Source organism: Columba livia, chromosome 4, assembly GCF_036013475.1.
Source record: "Columba livia isolate bColLiv1 breed racing homer chromosome 4, bColLiv1.pat.W.v2, whole genome shotgun sequence".
Lineage (NCBI taxonomy): Eukaryota > Metazoa > Chordata > Aves > Columbiformes > Columbidae > Columba > Columba livia.
In genome coordinates, this window is record NC_088605.1 from 66,219,390 (window position 1) to 66,238,131 (window position 18,742).

The 18,742-nt window shown below is 41.4% G+C and overlaps 1 long non-coding RNA gene across 4 annotated transcripts in view; it reads right to left on the reverse strand.

The window, feature by feature from the left end:
- Positions 1-892: 892 nt before the first annotated feature.
- The window catches only part of LOC110364861 (uncharacterized), a 75,225-nt gene continuing 57,375 nt past the window's right edge, over positions 893-18,742 (reverse strand). For 3 of the 4 annotated variants that reach the window (XR_010472435.1, XR_010472434.1, XR_010472437.1), the window contains 3 exons: positions 12,916-13,603; positions 11,047-12,273; positions 893-10,503 (listed from right to left, as the gene is read on the reverse strand). This is a non-coding gene — a long non-coding RNA (uncharacterized LOC110364861). The remainder of the gene's footprint in view (positions 10,504-11,046; positions 12,274-12,915; positions 13,604-18,742) is intronic. The other variant, XR_010472436.1, reaches the window with a different exon arrangement.

The window sequence follows — 18,742 nt, forward strand, 5'->3', positions numbered from 1 at the left end:
GCCCAGCGTCCAGCCGAGGAGGCACTGCCGGCTCTCCGTGTGGGGCACAGCCTCTGCGCCCCAAGGAATGCCCTGCAGGCACCACTGTCCCCCAGTACACAGGTTTTCTTTTTCTCCGTTTAGTTTAACTATAGATGACATTATCAGTGTGCCTAATTGTTCTGAATCTCATGAATGTCTTGCCCTTGGTGATGCCAAAGCAAAAACTTCAACAGCTTGATTGTCTGCTGCATTAAAAAGCACTGGTTTTAATTCAAGTGTGCAGTATTTTTCTTACCTTTCTTGTTATGTTTTACTATATATTTACTTAAATATTCCAAAATACTCTGAAATTAAGATATGATCCACATTCTTCATTAAATAAAGCAAAAATAGCCTTCAAATGTACCAACAAAATAAAATCATCTCCTGGAATGAATCAATAAAACCACCAGACCATTTTCAAGTAAAATGACACCACATTGCCAGAATGACAAGCACAGAATTGCCTCATAGATAATAAACCAGATTGAATTTGAGAAACCTCATATAGACTTTCTACAGTGAATCATCTTTTTTTTTTTTTTCTAGCTGGAGGTTGAAGAAAGGGTGATTCATCCCATTCTGAAATTGTTTTTTGTTTCAATACAATACAACTTTGTTCTCTTCTTTGTTCTTTTGAGCAATGTTGGAAGCACAGAATAATAACCAGTTAAACCAGTCCCAACAGAAGAGAAAAACAAGTCTGGGGACAGGAAGAGGCATTTTCCACCTGAAAAAGGAAGGAGTGGAGAACCAATGAGGCAGAGTTGTATGAAAATGTCTTTCTCAAGGCAAAGAAAATTCATGTTTTTAAACCAGAGACAAATATTTCGAAGGGAGAGAAGGAAATGGTGAGTGTTAGGTGAAAAGAAGAAACTGAGATCCATGGGCTTTAAAGCCAGTGAGGCATTGGGGAGCTGTTCCTTAGCCAGCAGGGGAGTGCAGGGCTTGTGACCTGGACATGCCAGTTTTGTCACAGCCACTGGCTGGTGACGTGTCAGATGCACCGAGATGGCAGGAGCTGGGGCGAGGGGGAGGAAGGCGAGGATGAGGACGCAGCAATACCATGCTGCAGGAACACCAAGTGCTGACGTGCTCACAGGGACAAAGTGAATGTGAATGTAAAGTCAAAGCCAAGGAGGAAACAGATGCTAAAATTACAAGTAATAAGAGGGATGTCAGGTTTGGGAGTGTATCTCTTGCCCCAAACAGGGAAGCCTGGCTTTGAGGCTCCTAGCAAGGAAGCGGAAATAAAACCACAAGTTTTCTTGTTCAGCCAGACAGAGTGACTGCGGGTAGTCGCTAGCTGTGACTAGTGCCACAGAGTCTTACCAGTGCTGAGAATGTGCAGGTCCTGTGCCTTGCAGCAGGAGGTACATGCTAGGCACTGAAGTCACTTACTTATGTACCTCTTGCCTATAAATTTAGGAGAAAAGTATTGCTTGTACATATAGTCCTCAGAGTCTTGGGCAAACTAACTTACTTGATGAAGTAATCCTGGGAAAACTGTTTGCCAGGAAGGATTGGAAGGAGGATAAGAGGATGGCTTGGCAGTCCCACTGCAGCAGCTGTTCCCAGAGGTGCAGATGCCCAGTGGTGGTTCCCAGAGGTGCAGCTCCATGGAGAAGGCAGGACCAGCGGGCAGGGATGTGGGTTGGTGCAGATGCCCAGTGTGCCCAGCCAGGAGCAAGCAGGTGGTCCTGGCCAGAAGCTGCCTGTGGGAACAGCATGGGGGGAGCTGGCTAGCAGTGGTGGTGCAGCTCCCTGCTGCTGGGCCCTTGACTGCATCCTGTGCTCTGCAGCTGCCTGGGACCTGGGCCCACCTTTGGCTGCTGGCCTGCAAGTCTGACCAAGGAGCTGAAATCCTGAAGGACCTCTTTGGTCATTTAACACGGGGCTCAGCTCCTAAGGGCAGCTGTCTCCTACAAGTGTGCTCCTGAGTCATGATGCTGTTCTATCCACAAAGGATACCGGACTCTGCTTCACCTCTCTGGTGCCACCCTTTCTTCTCCAAGGCACCTACTGTAACCGCATCTTCAGCCCTTTGAACTGCAGTTTGAGGTTACCTGAGCATTAGAGATCCTTTATCAATCTCAGACCATTGGGTGGTGTTCTTCTCTCAGCTGGTGAGACCCATGTTCATGACCACAAGAGGCATGATCCCAATTACATGGCTCCCCAGCAAACAATTGCCATGTCACATAACCCAGAGAAGCACGTTTACTGCTCGGTGCAGCAGGTAAAGATGACAGAGTGCCCCAGTGTTGCTAGGGTAATGGTAAGAGAGCAAAAAGCAAGACAGAAAGAAGTCTTCATCATATAACTGAGAGCAGAAAGAAATGGAGGAAATCCAGGGGAATGGGGGCAAGAAGAAAATTATGGGAAGAGATGAGCAGAGACACATCCCAAAAAAGAGATCACAATATCTCTTCTTTCTACTAGAAAAGTCCTTTTAAATCTAACATATAGCTCATTTCTTTCTCCATAGCCATTTATAAGGTGATCACTTTAATACCTGAGTACCTTGCAGGCCTTGGGGAGTGGGGGCAGAGAAGAGGTGTACAGGAGCCTTCATTTACTCTGTTAGCACTAACTCGCGGTAGTATGTCCCTGCACCTCCTGGATGGCTGAACGCTCTGCTTCCCACTTTAGATTGTCTGCTCTTGCCACTTATTACAATTAAACACATGAAAAATATACGAAGTATGGATGTGGGGAAAACAAAGCGACCTCTCTGGTCCTGTCATGTCATGTCCCAAGTATTTCCAGTGATGTATCCTTTTCCTAAACAGGCACAGCAGCATGAAAACTACTTATGTGGGACTTAGTATTTAGTTTTTTTGCCCCACATGTAAGCAACGAACTTAACAATAGGAGGAGCCTGGAGAATGGCTTTGATGTCATACAGAGCTTTCTATGCTCCTCATCAAACCTCTCAATCTACAAACTCCTGCCAAAATTGTCCAGCAAACCATTAATGTATACTGCATTCAGGCACCATTTGCACAGTGATTGCTCAGCTTTCCAACGAGGTACCAGAGGATTATTTAACCAGCAGAGGGTCTGGGAGGCTTCTGTTGCACTGATGTGATGTCTATGCTACTGCAAGCCAGCTGTTTGGAACCTGGTCCAAGCTGATTTCATTCTGGCCATACAAAGAGCTTGGAGACAAATTTCTGGACTACATAAAATCAGCACAGTGAGGTGTATGGGCTACTCAACAAGTAAAGTCAGAGCACGCTCCATCCCACTTATCCTTTGTAGTACAGTACTGCCCAAAGGATTACTGTAGCTCATATACTTTCAGCCCTGCTTATTCTACAGTACAGCACAGTGGAAAGTTAGGGTTATAATTTCATCAGTACCAGAGTAAAGGGCTGGAAAGGAGGCTGAAGGCTCCTTTCCATGTCCTAAACTCGGAGCACTACATTTAGGTCTGGTCCACAGTCACGTAAAAGACTGCCTCTATTAACAGTAATGCTGGGGATCTTCTGTAACTTTTTTCACTTAAAGCTCTTCACAGAGGAAGAGAAGTTCCTTCCCCTCTGACAGCTCAGGGAAGAGAGGAATGGCACAAAAGGCTTGCCCTATGTGACTGAGTGGCCTCATGACACGCTCAAGCATAAACCACCAATTACTGTAAGCAGCCTGCACAAGATTTACCTGCTACCGATTCTCCATTATTTTTAAACTTCTTGCTGCTCACTTGTTTCTCTGTGTGTGACCTACTAGGATTGCTTATTGACCTGCTCAGCATTGCACTATACGTGGAATATATGGAGAAAGCAATTTGGGTGAAGGATGATATTTGATGCTGCTGTCCTCCACACTGAGTCACATCAAATAGAACATCTGAAACCTTTAGTGTAAACAACTCTCCTTAGCTCCCCGTTGCCCTCACAGGCAGTTGTGCAGCACATAAGCAATACTATCAGTGAGGAACAAACCACTATTCAGATCACAGGCACTTGAAAGGTAAATGTTTCAAGTTATTTGCTTCCCTCTTAGATAATGGTCTATCAAAATATAAACCACCCCACCCTGGTTTCAAAACATAAACATGCTAAGGTGGGGTTAACCAAGGGCATTCTGTCCCTGCTGTTTTTTAAGAAACATTAATATTGAACTTTATTCAATCAACAGCAGTTAAGCAAAACTACATATATCAGACACACCTCAAAGAAAATCTTCTTGCTGTCCACGTACAGTATCAACTATTTTGTGTATGACACAAAGGGCATATACCTACTATCCATATGTGTTTTAGAAGCATCAAGCTGCACGATGATGAACATGACCACTGAAATGGTCCTGCTGCTGGTATTCCAGCCTGCCTTTACTGTGGGCAGACACTCAAGTGTCTCTCATGGCTTACCTGGTGGGAAGCAGGTGAGATTGCACAAGGGTTCGGATTCAGCCTGGTGTGGGTCCCTGTGGGGAAGCCCTGCTGCACCCTCGTGTGTAGCTAGCATGCATGCTGAAGCTCTCAAGTGTGCGGGGTTGAGGGCAGCTTCCCTGTGCACCAACTCTTTTTATTTTTAAAAGGCATCTGAGCTTACCCTGCATTGCTGTACATACTCTGAAGAAGCAAAGAAACAAAAAGGAGAGGTATTTTTTAAAAGTTTGATGTGAAATATCCTCAATTTACTCAGATTTCTAAAGCAAGTAAAGTGTCTTTCCATGCAAGACACTGCCTGTCATAGAAACAGTCTCCAGAATGAAACTCACTCATTAGCTTGTGCAAGCTAAGTTAGAGAATGGCAGCCTCCTGGCAACTTATCTTAATTCCTAAATAAATCCATTGAATGCTTCCCCTGAGCCTCACATCTCTCTAAATCTCAGCCTTTGCAGGAAGAACTATGCATATATTTTATATTTTGTAAAAAGACTGCACAGATCTTGAATTTAAAGACTTCAAGGCATTCAATTCTTTAGAAATAAGAAGTAACACGATAGTTTGTGTTTTAGGTTACTTCCTACTGTATCCTCTTGATAAAATGAAGGCTATACACCTTCACAATTTTCCATTTACACAGAATTCCACCAGTTTAATCAAACTGAAACATAAGGTACTGTTATGGTCCCTGTACCTTCAGATTTCCTTACTGATAACCCACATACTATCCGTTAACCCATTGCATCATTCAGAAGAATAAACAACCTGGGCTCAGCATACAGGAAGCTGAACAAAAAGGAAATAGAAAATATTAGTTTTCATATATATATCTATTTTGACCTCTGCGCAGTTGAGACTGACATGTTTTCACAAATTGATGTTATCCTTCAGAAGAGCCTGTTATGTTCACTACGGAGGCTAAAAGCATTTCTTGTTTTCCAAGTCTGAGCTTTTTCCATTTAAACCACTGTTACCTCACTCCCACTGAACTAAAGGTTGGATCTGGTGGTTAATAAGGATAGCAAAAGTCATGACTTCCCATTCTCTTGTAACAAGCCACCCGGAATCATTCAGGCTACATGCACCATGAACACGCATTTTTTCCAAGCATCTTTCTTTAGGTTCAGCAAGATTCATATGCTTCCCTATTCAGCAAGTCCTCTTTTCACAGGGGAAGTTGGGAAGTTACTTGCTTTAACAGTGGTGCGATGATTGTGAACAAAGCTTACAAGGCTGAAATCAATGCAATACAAATTGCCTTTTTATTAATTGGGAAAGAATGGTGTCATCATAAGGTACTCAAAATGCTTCTGATGGCAGAGAGCTGGCATGATCTGGGTGTTTGCTGACCCCACATAACCATACCTCGTACTTCTGCCCCGCTGCTGTGAGAAGGGAACCTAGTGACGTTTTCCTTTTAAAGCAAATAACAACCCCCCCCATGATACTAGAAGCCAAAAGAAGCCATTTGCCAACTCTGTTCTATATAATTTTTTTCCCCTCAGCTAACTCGGAAAATATTTTTTCCTTTTTTCTTCTTTTCTTTTTTTTTTTTTTAATAATTTTCTGGGGGCTAAGGCAGGTATTGTTAATTTGAAATTTAATTAGGCAATACAACTCCAAATACATTGTCTTTACCATTGCACCACAATAGCCTGTTATTCGACACACACACAAATTATTATAGTTCTATAAGACTTCATAATGTAGAATACTCCTTTCACTTTCTCAATATTTTGCTAGACTTCTTTATGCTGGGAACGCTTTTCTTAGTAATTTCACTAAAAATCTAAGAAATGGGATATCCAGATTATTTCTAAAGCTGCTTTTGAAATGCATACTGCATCTTAAGCAAACCTTCTTGCATATATATATGAATAACTTTGGGTTAAGTACAGGCTGTTTTGTTGTACACATAATTTTATTCATTATATTAAAGACTAAAGTTTTCAGTTACTCTTATTAATCTTTAGTGGGTTTGAATGACATTCTTGGTCCATCAGTTATTTCAGGGCTGCTTATGAAATCTGTCACTGATTTTTGTTAAAGTTACTGCAATAAAATAATGTAACCAACAGATTTGTTCTGAAATTCTTTTAAAGATTACCCATCAATAAATCCACACAGGCAAAAGATTATTTCTGGGGGCATTTTGGTGGCTTTAGGTTATTCCTTCTGTACAGCTTTAGCATAAGGGAATAAGTACTTGCACTTTGTACACCTTCTCCCCTTTTCTGATGAAACAGTTTTTTCCTCAGCTCTAAGATACTTGCCACTTGAGCGTGATGCTAAATGGAAACACTGTCATCTGCAAACAAAACAGTAACATATAGATAATTAAATATTGCTCACCATAGCCTTGGACAGGAGATATTGATTTTAAAGCTGCTATTGCATTCTGCCATTTCACTGTAACCCTGGTGTAAGTCAGCTACCTAAAGTGCTGAGAGACAGCGCGAAAATAAAGAAGCAGCTGAATTCACAAGTGTAGGAAGTTTTCACCTTCTGTCTCCCAGCAGAGTATCTACATGATTATTTTCTGGGGCTGTTAAGTGTACTTACATTGCTGACACTATTCACAAGTCCACTAGAGAGCAGCTACGCCTCACATTTAACTGAATTGGCGGGGAAAGGGAGGGGGGGTGTTAATTAGTTTCTCTGACATTTATTACACTTAACTCAATGACTAATCAGACCTGAAAAGCTTTCTCAGTACTAGACTGAGAAGTGATGGAGGTGTGGATTCTGGCTGCTCTGATTCATAACCAGTGCAATAACCTCTCTTTTAACAGTGGTCTTGTTCACACACATTGCTCTTAGAGAAATCTTGGCTCATATTCTAGTTTGGGCTATTCCATTTAAACTGAAGAAATGCAGGGCTGAGTTACAGGCTTTTTCTTAAACAAGCCTTGAGTGTCCCATGGTGTGAGCTCCCTTGAATTTCTTCAGAAAGAGGAATTCGGATTTTTTGGAAGAGGTCCAGAGCATCGGTCAGCCAAAGGACCGCCAGGCCTGACCTGGCCTTTTCAGTCAGTGCGCAAAATGGGAATTGACAAATAGCCAATTAAGGCTTTTTTTACCCCATTTCCACCACACACAAAAAAGTGCTGTGTTGGTCTATAGAACTAGTAAGGCATAGCAGTCCACATCAACCCATATTAGACCATCTTCCACTAACTTATGGAAGATGTTAAGTAACACTGAAGAATAATTTACATTAATGAGAAAACAAAGTATTGTATAAAATATAATCGTATACAAAGAAGACAATTTATCATATAAAAGATTGGCTTCTCCTGACCATTCTCTTAACCTTATAAAGAGATTGCACTTGTATTTTTTAAAACAGAAAGGAACAAGTTAAATATAAAGACACTGTTTAATTCAAAAAGCCTCACTATTTATCTTTCTGTGAGAGAAAAAAAAAATAAAGGAAACTACTACCTCTAATAGCAGTTGGTAAATCCAGATTCCCTAGCCTGGTCTGGCAAGTCAAAGAAAATTGCTCTGGCCCTGTTAGAAGCAGACAAATATTAAGATAGAAAGGACATCACCCCATCTCCAGTCCCCAGACCTAACCAGATCCGCACTGGCCAGCTCTTCCCTGAGCTACACAAAGCTTTCGCAGATATTCCACAGCTCCTCATGGTCAATCACACTTAGTCACCCAAGTATGTCACCAAATGCGTTAGAGTACGGACTGACAGCAGGACACATGCAAGTAAAGGCAGGGCCAGGGAAGCTGATGCTAAAATCTAAGAAAGCACAGAGAATGACTACTAAATGTTAGACTGATTGCCTAAAACAGGGTGGGCATCTGATTTTTTTATTTGCTGGAAGATGTATGAAGTGCCACACACAGATTGCAATTACTGAGATAGTCAAGCAAAAAAAAAGCTCACCTCCAGTTGAATATTCTGCATCAAACTATGAAAAAATATCTTCCACCTTTTAAAACTGTTTCAAATAAAACAAAATTTCAGAATGAAACATCATAACTGGAGAACCAAAATGCTTATATGAAAGTGTCAACATGAAATATTTTGATATTTCTAATTATTTATTAGACAGAAATTAGACAAACTTAAAACACAATATGACGAAGAACAGAGCTAAAAGAGAAAATTCATGCAGTTCAATCCTTAAAAGCATTGAACTAGATCTAGCAATAGAGCAGGAAAAAAGACAGCTCAGAGAACGAGTGAGGAGAGTTTCCATGGCATATATGATTATACCAGAAGGTAAAACTATTTAATCTCTGCTCAATTTAAAGGCAATTTAAAGTGAAGTGAACAGTGCCACTTCTCTCAGAAAAAAACAGCATGGTCAAGACAGAAAGGCAGAGAGCACTGGCAAAAAGAAAGGCAAGAAAAAAGCTACAGAGTCTATTGCTTCTCTGCAATACTCAGTATTTTTCACAGCACCCTTCAAAATAATGTTCTTTAACCTTTTCCTGCAGATCCACCACAAACTGTGATTTGAAACAGCCTCCTTTGATCTCTGGTTATTGTTTTGGAAATCACATCTTTGTCTCCTTTTGTCTTCAGGCCGTTTCTGACACTCTAACAGAAGCAAAGAATTTTCCTGTTCTCTGCTCTAGTGTTTCCATTTCCCTTCATGTTGTCACCCGCTGTGCAGCAATATGAAGTATAATTATTTTGCAGCCTCTGTACTCCAATCAGCATCTCCTGACATGTGGTGTCATGAGGATGGAGCCAGGCTCTTCTCAGTGACTGCCAATGATAGGACAAGGGGCAATGGGTACAACCTGGAACACAGGAGGTTCCACTTAAATTTGAGAAGAAACTTCTTCTCAGTGAGGGTGACAGACACTGGAACAGGCTGCCCAGGGGGTTGTGGAGTGTCCTAATCTGGAGACATTCAAAACCCGCCTGTGTAACCTCATGTAGGGGTTCCTGCTCTGGCAGGGGCATTGGACTAGATGATCTTCCAAGGTCCCTTCCAATCCCTAATATTCTGTGATTCTGTGTGCATGATCTTAGAATAGTTTGTGATGGAAGAGACCTTCAAAGATCATCTATCCAACCCCCCTGCAGCGAGCAGGGACATCTTCAGCTCGATTAGGATGCTCAGAGCCCTGTCCAGCCTGGCCTCGAATGTTTCCAGGGATGGGGCATCTACCACCTCTCTATGGACACACAACTACTCCAGGAGATCAAGGTGCTGTGGCTTTAGCCCTGGTACATGTGCATTCTTTGACCAGCCCAAAGGGCAAGTAAAATGCAATATTTCTAGTGATTTATGCTCTCAGCGTTTCATTTTGCCTGCCGTTGGGCTACAAGCAAGTAAACAGTTGCCAGCAGTGGCTCAGTTGATGGCAGGGGAAGGTCTGGTTTGAAGGCACAGCAAGGTACCTGCAGTGTCTGTGCCCAGACTGCCAAGCACTCCCCAGGATAAGCACCACCATGAGGTCTGGTGCAGCCTAACAACTCCCTGCTGCTACAACATATGTTTTCAGCTGGATGACTGAACCTGTCCCCTGAGAGGCAAACACCAAAGCTGGTGAATGACTGGTGCTGGAAGAAGAGGAAAAAAAGGGACATCCTGTGACTTTTTAGCTAGCCCTTCAACATCCAGGGCTCAAGTCTGCAGAAGGGGAGATTTAAGGAGCTGCTTTTGCTCCTCAGCACCGTAGATGTGACAATCCTGGGAAGGAGAAGGGGTGTCTGGTGCAGAGGTACAGCACTGATGCTTCACTGCCTATCCCTGGTCTGCAACAGGCAAGTAGATTAGGAGGAAGGCAGGCCCAGAGAGACAACTGGAGATGTAGTGGCTAAGAAACCACCTAAAAACGTCACCAACCAGGGATCTGAAGAACTGTAGTCTTAGTTACACAGAAAAAGATACAACATAGGCACAGACCAAAAAAAAAAAAAAAAGGTTCTTCCTTGGTTATCTGTATATTCCACACTTGCAGTTGATTATGGGGGAAAAGTGATTTTCAAAAGCCTCCATTGATCTGGACTAGCATCTTAAATGCCTCCTTGTTTTTCTCTCATTTTCCCAGTAGTTAGTTGAGAGAAACTGCACTGTCTGCTCAAGGAATGGGGTATCAAATGTTGAGTCTGCAAGAAGAACATAAGTAACAGGCAAGAAAAATGTCATTGTCCACAACAGTATCTTAATAAAGTAGTTTTACTGTTTTCTTATATATTTGCCTACAGATGCAGTTGCCATGGTTATTGGGTATGTTTTCTGGAAGGAAAACACAAGCAGGACAAGACACCTTCATTTTCCAATGTTGGAGTAACAGCTTGGGGGTTTTTGTGTGTGTGTGGTGTGGTGCTTTTTTGCTTTTTTCTTTTCCTGAGAAGAAGCAAAGGAACAACTCTTCTGTCAGGACCAATGAGACAGTTGCAAGGAATTAAAATCTATGGTCTTCTATTGATGTTTCAATATAGCAACTAGTGAAATTTATTACGATGAATCTTAAGAGTCATCCCTCTGAAATTAATCGGTAGTGGGTAATCACACTTTCAATCTGCGCATGCAGAAGTCTTTGACTAATGTTTTCAGATGATTTTTGTACTCCCACAAACGCACTGAGTAGTCATTTTCACACAAGTACTTATTTTATTTAAATTTTAGCAAGAAACTTTGTTTTGTACCTTGAATGTTCTTTTTCTTCTCCTTTGTTTCCTGTTAAGAGGTCTTTGCTCATTTCCATAGGTTCACTTAGAGAGAATGGTGTACGTGCTTCTGGGAACTTGCCTGCCAGAGGCAAAAGTTGTTGTTGGTGAAAACTCAGAGGTCTGGGCAGTCATAGGAACAGGATTTGCCAACACCAGGGACTCAGATATCCTGCACTGCCACAGCCTGGCTTTCTGGGGATGATGGTAGGTACTCACCAGAGGAAGGAAAGGCAATGCAGTGGGGCCATGACTCTCCTGGTCAGACATGGATGCCTTTCTGCAAGAACTATACAGCACAGAGCAGCCAAGAAATTTCCTCTATGCTCCTTCCAACTCCAGCTGTGCACACCTGCTATGTCCACTGCTCCAACATCAGCACATTTCACTTTTCAACAAATGGAATCAATTCACTGAATGGAGCATAAAACTCAACTATGAAAGAAAAAAACATTTAACTGATCTAGTGTTCAATCACGTTTTTCTGTGATTGCAACTGCTTCTGCTGCAGCTCCTTCTTTGTCCTGCCTTTAAAGTAGAGTCATTAGTCTTGGATTTACCTTGCATGTCAACTTATTCATTTGTTTAAACCACCTGAAAGAGTATAGATACTGCTGGCTACCCTAAATGGTACCAGTACCATGGTTTACTCTAAATTACCTTACTTAGTTGTTTGTGGTTCTTTCATTTATTTATTAGTCAAACTCTCACTTGGAAGATTTTTATTTTATAATGTCTATGTCATTCCCCAGTTAATTTCTCTCTTTGTCTCCACACTTGAGAAATGTGTTCACCCTTTATTTAATTTTAATTTCCTTCTTAGACCTTAATCATAATCAAGAATATCTTGATTCTTCTTCCTTTTTGAGGTCAAAACAGGCTCGCGGTACCTCTTAAAACATTTCCATTATTGTTTCCACTGAATGCAAGGAAAATATGTTGACTTCATTAAAAAAAAAATAAAATTGAACCAGAGATAATTTTCATAAATTAGATGTACAGATTTCACAGCTCAGTAACAAGGATGTCAAATGTGTCCAGCTTATACAGCCTCCTACACAGAAACCACAACGTTTCAACGATAAGTCACTGAAACCACAGCATTCAGCTTTTTATCCAAGGCTACCTTTACCAAATGGGTGCTGCTGCTTCAGTGTGATGACTGATCACACAATAATTTTTCCAAGGTTCGCTTAAGGTGCTGACCTGTGAAAAAAAATGAAACTCATTATGCAAAGCAACTATGCCATACAGCTTTTCAAATCTGCATGTATGCGCATATAAAAGATAGATATGTAGGCACAGGCACACACATTCATATCTCTTATATATGTCTAGTCATATATGAAGACAGAAACAGACACATCTGAAAAAATTAGACCAAGAAAAACTGGTTTTTATAAAGATACTACATTAAAGTTAAATCTGTTAAGGACAACATGAGATAGTCACCTCAGACCATTACATAACCTGCTGTAAAAAATTCAATAGCAGATTTAAGTGTAAAGTCATAACAAAGTGCATTATGTTCACAAAGTAATTAATATTTTAGAAACAGTGTTAGTATTCCTATTTAAGATAATTTTACACCGGTACAGTTAAATCCACATCAGAAATTTTATTGGTATAACTGCCAGAAAAAACCCGACAAATCTTGCCCAAGTTATACTATTATACCCGCAAGAGTTTTAAATGCGGACCAAGCTGCAAAGTTAAGATTTCCCTAAATCTTCTTCCTTAACATGATTCTGTCAGAAACTGCATTTCAGGCACTGCTAAAGCGCTGGATGCTGTTTGCACTGGCACCAAATTGCTGTTCCTGGAATGAAGTTGCTGAGTGATACCCACCGCCCCTCCCCAGCCTTGTGTGTGAAGTAGTTACTTGTTGCGTAGGTGATCGACAGTTTTTATCAGTGGCAAAGCCTGTAGAAGAAGAGTTTGACTTCTTGTGACTCACTTCTGTTTGCAAACCTGTCAGTTGTGCTAAGGAGGAAGTAGAGTTGATAGTGAAATGATTCCAGTCAAGACAAAGTATATCAAACAAACTCTCAAGGTCTTTGAAAGCGGAAGTTTTTAACCTGGATCATTTCAATGACCCAAGCTACTGTAACAGAAGCTCCTCAGACTGCAGTAAACTGTGACACAGAGATACAGCGGAATGGCAGTGACCTGAAGTAGAAAGTTCTTTAAATGGCTTTGCTGCTGAAGAAAGCACTTGCACTACTACATCCTGAGATCTGCAGAGATGGCTTCTGTCTCGGCCTTCCCTTTCATTATGCGACAGGACACGAGAGCCTCTTCTCTGCTGCAGAAGCTGAAGTACAAGCAACATGTGACAGCTGATCCACTGGTTTGCAGCACATACAGTGGCAGCACACAGCAGAAGCTGAGAAGTTGGTCTGTGAGCAGGTACGTGGAGTCACTCCAAGGAGAGAAAGACCACATCGTCCAGCACGATGTCACGCTGCTCCTCTGTCCTCACTATTTCTTGCTGTGCCAAGGAGGTATCCCAGCATGGTACAACATGATGCTGCTCCTGGGAGACAAAAAAAAAGGCAGGAGAACAATGTGAATGAGTTTATAGAACTTGAAACCATTGAAACCAACACTACCATTAAAAAAATAGTTCTAGTAGAAACTGTATATGCACACAAACATATATACACATATGACATGAGAAAGGAATTTTTTACTATGAATGTGGTGAAACACTGGCCCAGGTTGCCCAGAGAGGTGGTAGATGCTCCATCCCTGGAGACATTCAAGGCCAGTCTGGATGGGGCGCTGAGCAACCTGATCTAGCTGAAGATGTCCCTGCTCATTGCGGGGGGGTTGGACTAGATGACCTTTGAAGGTGCCTTCCAAGCCAAACTACTCTATGATTCTATGAAGGAGGGTACAATTCGTAATATTTTGGTAGTACATGAGAACCAGAAAGCGAAACTAGTTAGCAATAAAAGTGGTATTCAGTCATCTGCTTCTACCAATATACACTAAAAGGTAAAGCATAATAAAAAGTAAAAAACATTTGATTTTGAAGATAACTTTAAGTAGAATGTCTTTGTAAAGAAGGTAAAAATCAGGGTAGATTTGCTGGAGGAGAGAAAAGGGGCCATAGCCTCTCACTAGCTGCACTGTGCATTTTGGTCTAGACTATGTAAGAGGGGAACAATTGTACTGCCGCAGAGACCCCACACCAGCCTTGCCAAACCCTGACAGTGACTTCCAGAAGAATCTGTAACATAAAACCTTTAATTTTTACATTGAAATGCCATCTGTGATGCCAAGCTGATCACCATGCAATGCATGTCAGGATATAGGAAGGCCCAACTGCCAGTGGAATAGTTATATATGCGGTGCATTCCCACAGGCTGCAACGGACCCCACACCAGACCTGTCCATCTTTAGACTAAAATGTTTTGGGGTTTATGTTTTATGCTATTGATATTGTAACACAGAAGTAACTCTCTTCTGAATTCTTTTCATTAAGATTAGCAAATGAACAAAGGCAGCAGTCTGTGTTGTGCCACTCTGCTTCTGCCATTCACTGCCTAACATATATTCACTTTTCTTTCTGAACATTTTGAATAAACATAACATTTACTGTTGGGTGTTAGTACTACCACATCGCTGCTTTTTGCAACATAGGCCATAGTGTCTCTTGGTGGAGTTGTCAGGAAACATGTGTTACAAACAGAGAACAGTTCTGCCGTAGGAAGACTGTGCACTGCTGCGCCATGTTTCCCAAGGAGACCTGAAGATCGGCACTGCAACGCCAGCAGGCACTAGAGCTACAGGAGAAGTCAGCGTTGGAACACTGACTGTTCTTGCTTATTGCCCCCACCTCTCCCTGCCTGTGGCTTTCAGATGAACAACTACTTTCTGCTCTCAAATTGTGAAGCGAACTGTGGTAGCTTGACTTCCTGTCAACAGCTGCCTTGTCTTCTGAAGGTGGCTGTCCTTTAGTAGTGGGTAAAGATTATGAGTAGTACTGTAAGTAAGAATGAAGTTGCCCTATAAAAGCTGGAATGCAGCTCAGGCACAGAAGCTCTAAGCTCTTATCATTACAGAGATCAAACTGGTAAGACCTCATACAGGAGTTTTTAGCTGAAATGTGAAAGGAACTATATGACATGGATGCCTGCAATGGCAAAAGACCAGACTTGGTGACCCAGCAAAATTTCTTCCATCCTACATGTGGAGAAAGTTCAGCCAGGAGGTGTAAAGCTGCTCCAGCATGAAAGGAAAGGACATTTTTAGGTAATTAAATGTAATTAATTATATGTAATTAAATGTAATTTTAAACATTTATAAATGTTTATACAATCCTAAAATTACCTTTGTCCCTTTGAAGGCAACTGTGAGGCTGATGGGGCCCCCAGTGAAAATGAGTTTGACACCCCTGTTCTACATGCGTGGGGAATTTCTTGCTCAAAAGTTTAGTCTGGCTGGGCAAAACCAGGAGAACAGGAAGCTGACTCTGTTCTTTTAGCATCCAGAAGGAAGGAAGAGATGGGATACAACACAGAGACATTTTAATTTGACATGCCAATACTGAACAGACTCCTAAAATTTAGTTAATAACCTAGCCAGATTAGCACTTGTCATACTCCTTGTTATCCAGCAACTGGGAGTTGTCATCAATGTTGTATTCAAGGTAATTACCCATATATGATAGAAGAATCTTCTGTAATAAAAGCACCCCTTTGATCTTCAGTACATTCTGTTAGGACAGAAATTCACAATCTCCTGTGAAAACTGCTCCATTTATTCCTCTAATTCCTTCATTTACTGTATGGAATCTTTTTATTAGCCAATGTCAGACCCACTTCAGTATGGATTAGAAATTGGCTGTAAGTTAACTCTGGAGGAACATTATGGAGAATGTAAATGGTTTTACAGTGTTGTATGAAGTCTGATAAATTTTTAGTGTCTATGTCAGCACATTCAAAGTTGTATTTACTCTGATTTTTATAGCAAATACAAGTTAAGAACAGATTTTCTTCCCAGGTTTGACTTTCCCTTTTTAAAATAAGGTTAAAAGACAGAACAATTATACAAAAGCTTATAACAAGAAAGTAAGATTTGAAGAGGGTAGAATGGGCTTGGAAAGCTGTCAGAAATATTTTAAACACTAGTTTTCCTGAATCTGGTACACAGGAGTCTTCTTCTTAGTCTCCCATTTTCCAGCATAACTCTCTCCCCCTTGCTTTCATACAATCCCCCCAAGTCGCAGATAGGATATGCATGAAATTTCACGTACATCAGTTATAAAAATTCTTTGAAAGCAGCCCTGTACATTACGGGCTCTTTTGGCTGAGCCATAGCAATGACTAAGCTATGGGAAAAGCCTCCATTCAGCTACACTGTAAAGGAAAATGTGGGTGGGGGAACCGGGCTTTCAGGGTCAAAGTCATTCAGCACTTGGGTGGCACTGTCGCAAAGAGGAAAGAGGAGGACTCGGCCTCATGATGGGAGGATTTTCAGATTTCCACTCCGCAGCCGTCGCTCTGGGGCTGGGCAGGCAGCGGTGTGAGAGAGAGTGTCACCATTTGACTCAGCATGTTCCTACGCCACAAAAGAAGTGACGTATATAAAAAGCGTGTTGCTCATTGTTATCTGATAAAAGGGATATCAAGGAGTTTTCTCCACTGCCTAGACATATAGGAAGTTCTTTGTCCTTATATTTCACTTTCTCACAGTATGCCTTTCTTCAAGCAATTATTGTGACCTTATAGCCTCTAACACAAAACAGAAGTCTCTAGATTTTTAGAGACATGATACGCAACCACTCAGTATCACATTGTTAAATACCTATTGTTTAGCTTCTAATTACTCCACCAACTTTAAAACTGATTTTAAATATGATAGATGTAATTTAGAAATATCTTAGAGCCATTTCACCTCTCATGGATTTGGTGGGGGTTTGCCTCCACCAAATCCATGAATTATCCTGCTGGACCAGCAAATGAATAAAATCTGCTGCATTTATGTGGGGCTTCTGGTAGAACACGACAATGCTTCACTTAGTACAATACGTACTGCCCAAATGGTCTCTAACATTATTGCACAACCATTCTTTCACACAGTAGGTTTCACTTCAAAACATGCAGTGGTCTTCACTGCAATCAGCCTTTCACATAAAGAACTTCTTAATTTCATCTAATATCATAAACTGCCTTTAGCAGTGCAGTGCTGCACAGGCAGGTTTGTTTTGTTAGGACCGGGGCCAGCACACAGACCTGCCAGCCATCAGCAGCGCTCTCCCATTGGACTCAGTTTACAAGATCGTTAAGTAAACCTAAAGAGCCTAATACAACAGCTTTGCTTAAATGTGAAGCTTGTGATGACTCAAACTCCTCAAAATAGTGCTCATCAGGCTTGAGCTTTGGTCAGTGGGTTTAAAGCTGCCTTTGTCTGCCATTATAATTCCTCGCTTTCCTAAAGCAACAGGTTGTCAGGAGTGTCCAGGCTAGTCACGTGCTAAGCCTCACAATGAGCTCACTCTTCTGTTACTTGATCTCCAGAAACAGCACTGTTTTATGACCTGGTCACTGCATTAGATCTGTAATTATTACAAGTTTCTGAAAAAAACCCATAACATTAAAATTAAAATGGTTGTTAGCTACACACGTATGATTCTACTATGGAGTTGTAGGGTCTCATTACGTGTCGCTGTACAGAGCAGAACCAGTATCTGGAAATTACTCCCAGAGACACAACTACCATCTCTAGAATGCAGGTACGCATACTCTAGTACAGCAAATCACTAAGGACAAAAATGCAATGTTAGTTTATAATAGTGAAGCATTTCTAGTTGATATGATAAAATATTAAAACCACTAATGTGTCTGTACAATGACAAGAACCAATGCCCTACATGTTGCCCCACCAAGCCCTGTGTTTCTGAAAATACATGGACAGTCATATTGCACATTAACTGAAGTTCCTGCGTGGTCCCGGAGTTGTCTGGTCAACACAAACAACCTGCAGTGACATCTTTGCATGAATAACTGCCAACCATCTAATGAGGACACAGCTAACAGTCATACTCTGCGTCCAAGCAGAAAGCTTCCAACCCTTCAACCACATAAAGATGCATAAAAGAAAGGCTAACAGGGTTAGCACGATCACCTACAGCAATGGGGCTCGAAGGAGCTTCCCCAAAAAATTCACAGTTGAAACACTGACAATAAAAAGCAGAAGCAGACATTATCAGCAGCCTGCTCCTTGACCATCAATACTGCCAACAGCACAGTCAAACACTGGATTGAGACGACAATGCATGTTCATTCAAGTTACTAGTCAACAATCTACAGAGAAGACAAAGGTTCCACTATGGTGAAGAGGAGCAGAGCTCAGTACCCTCTTCTTGTAAAGAACACCACTATCAGAAATAATGTCTCCATCCTCTCAGCAGCCTCACAGAGGTGTTGAACAGTGGTTTAAAAAAAACCCAACAACAATATTGCAAAGCTTCACACTAATGGGATGGGAGGAAGTCAGGGACAAAATATCCTGCTGTTTTTCATTCATGAACCTTAGCTATAAATTAACACAATTTCTGAATAAAATCTGTTGAGATGCTCCCTACTTCACAGTACAGCTGAGCTGCTTATCTAAAATTATTTCAAGACATGTCCATCAAAATAAATAAATAAAAAAAAAAATGATC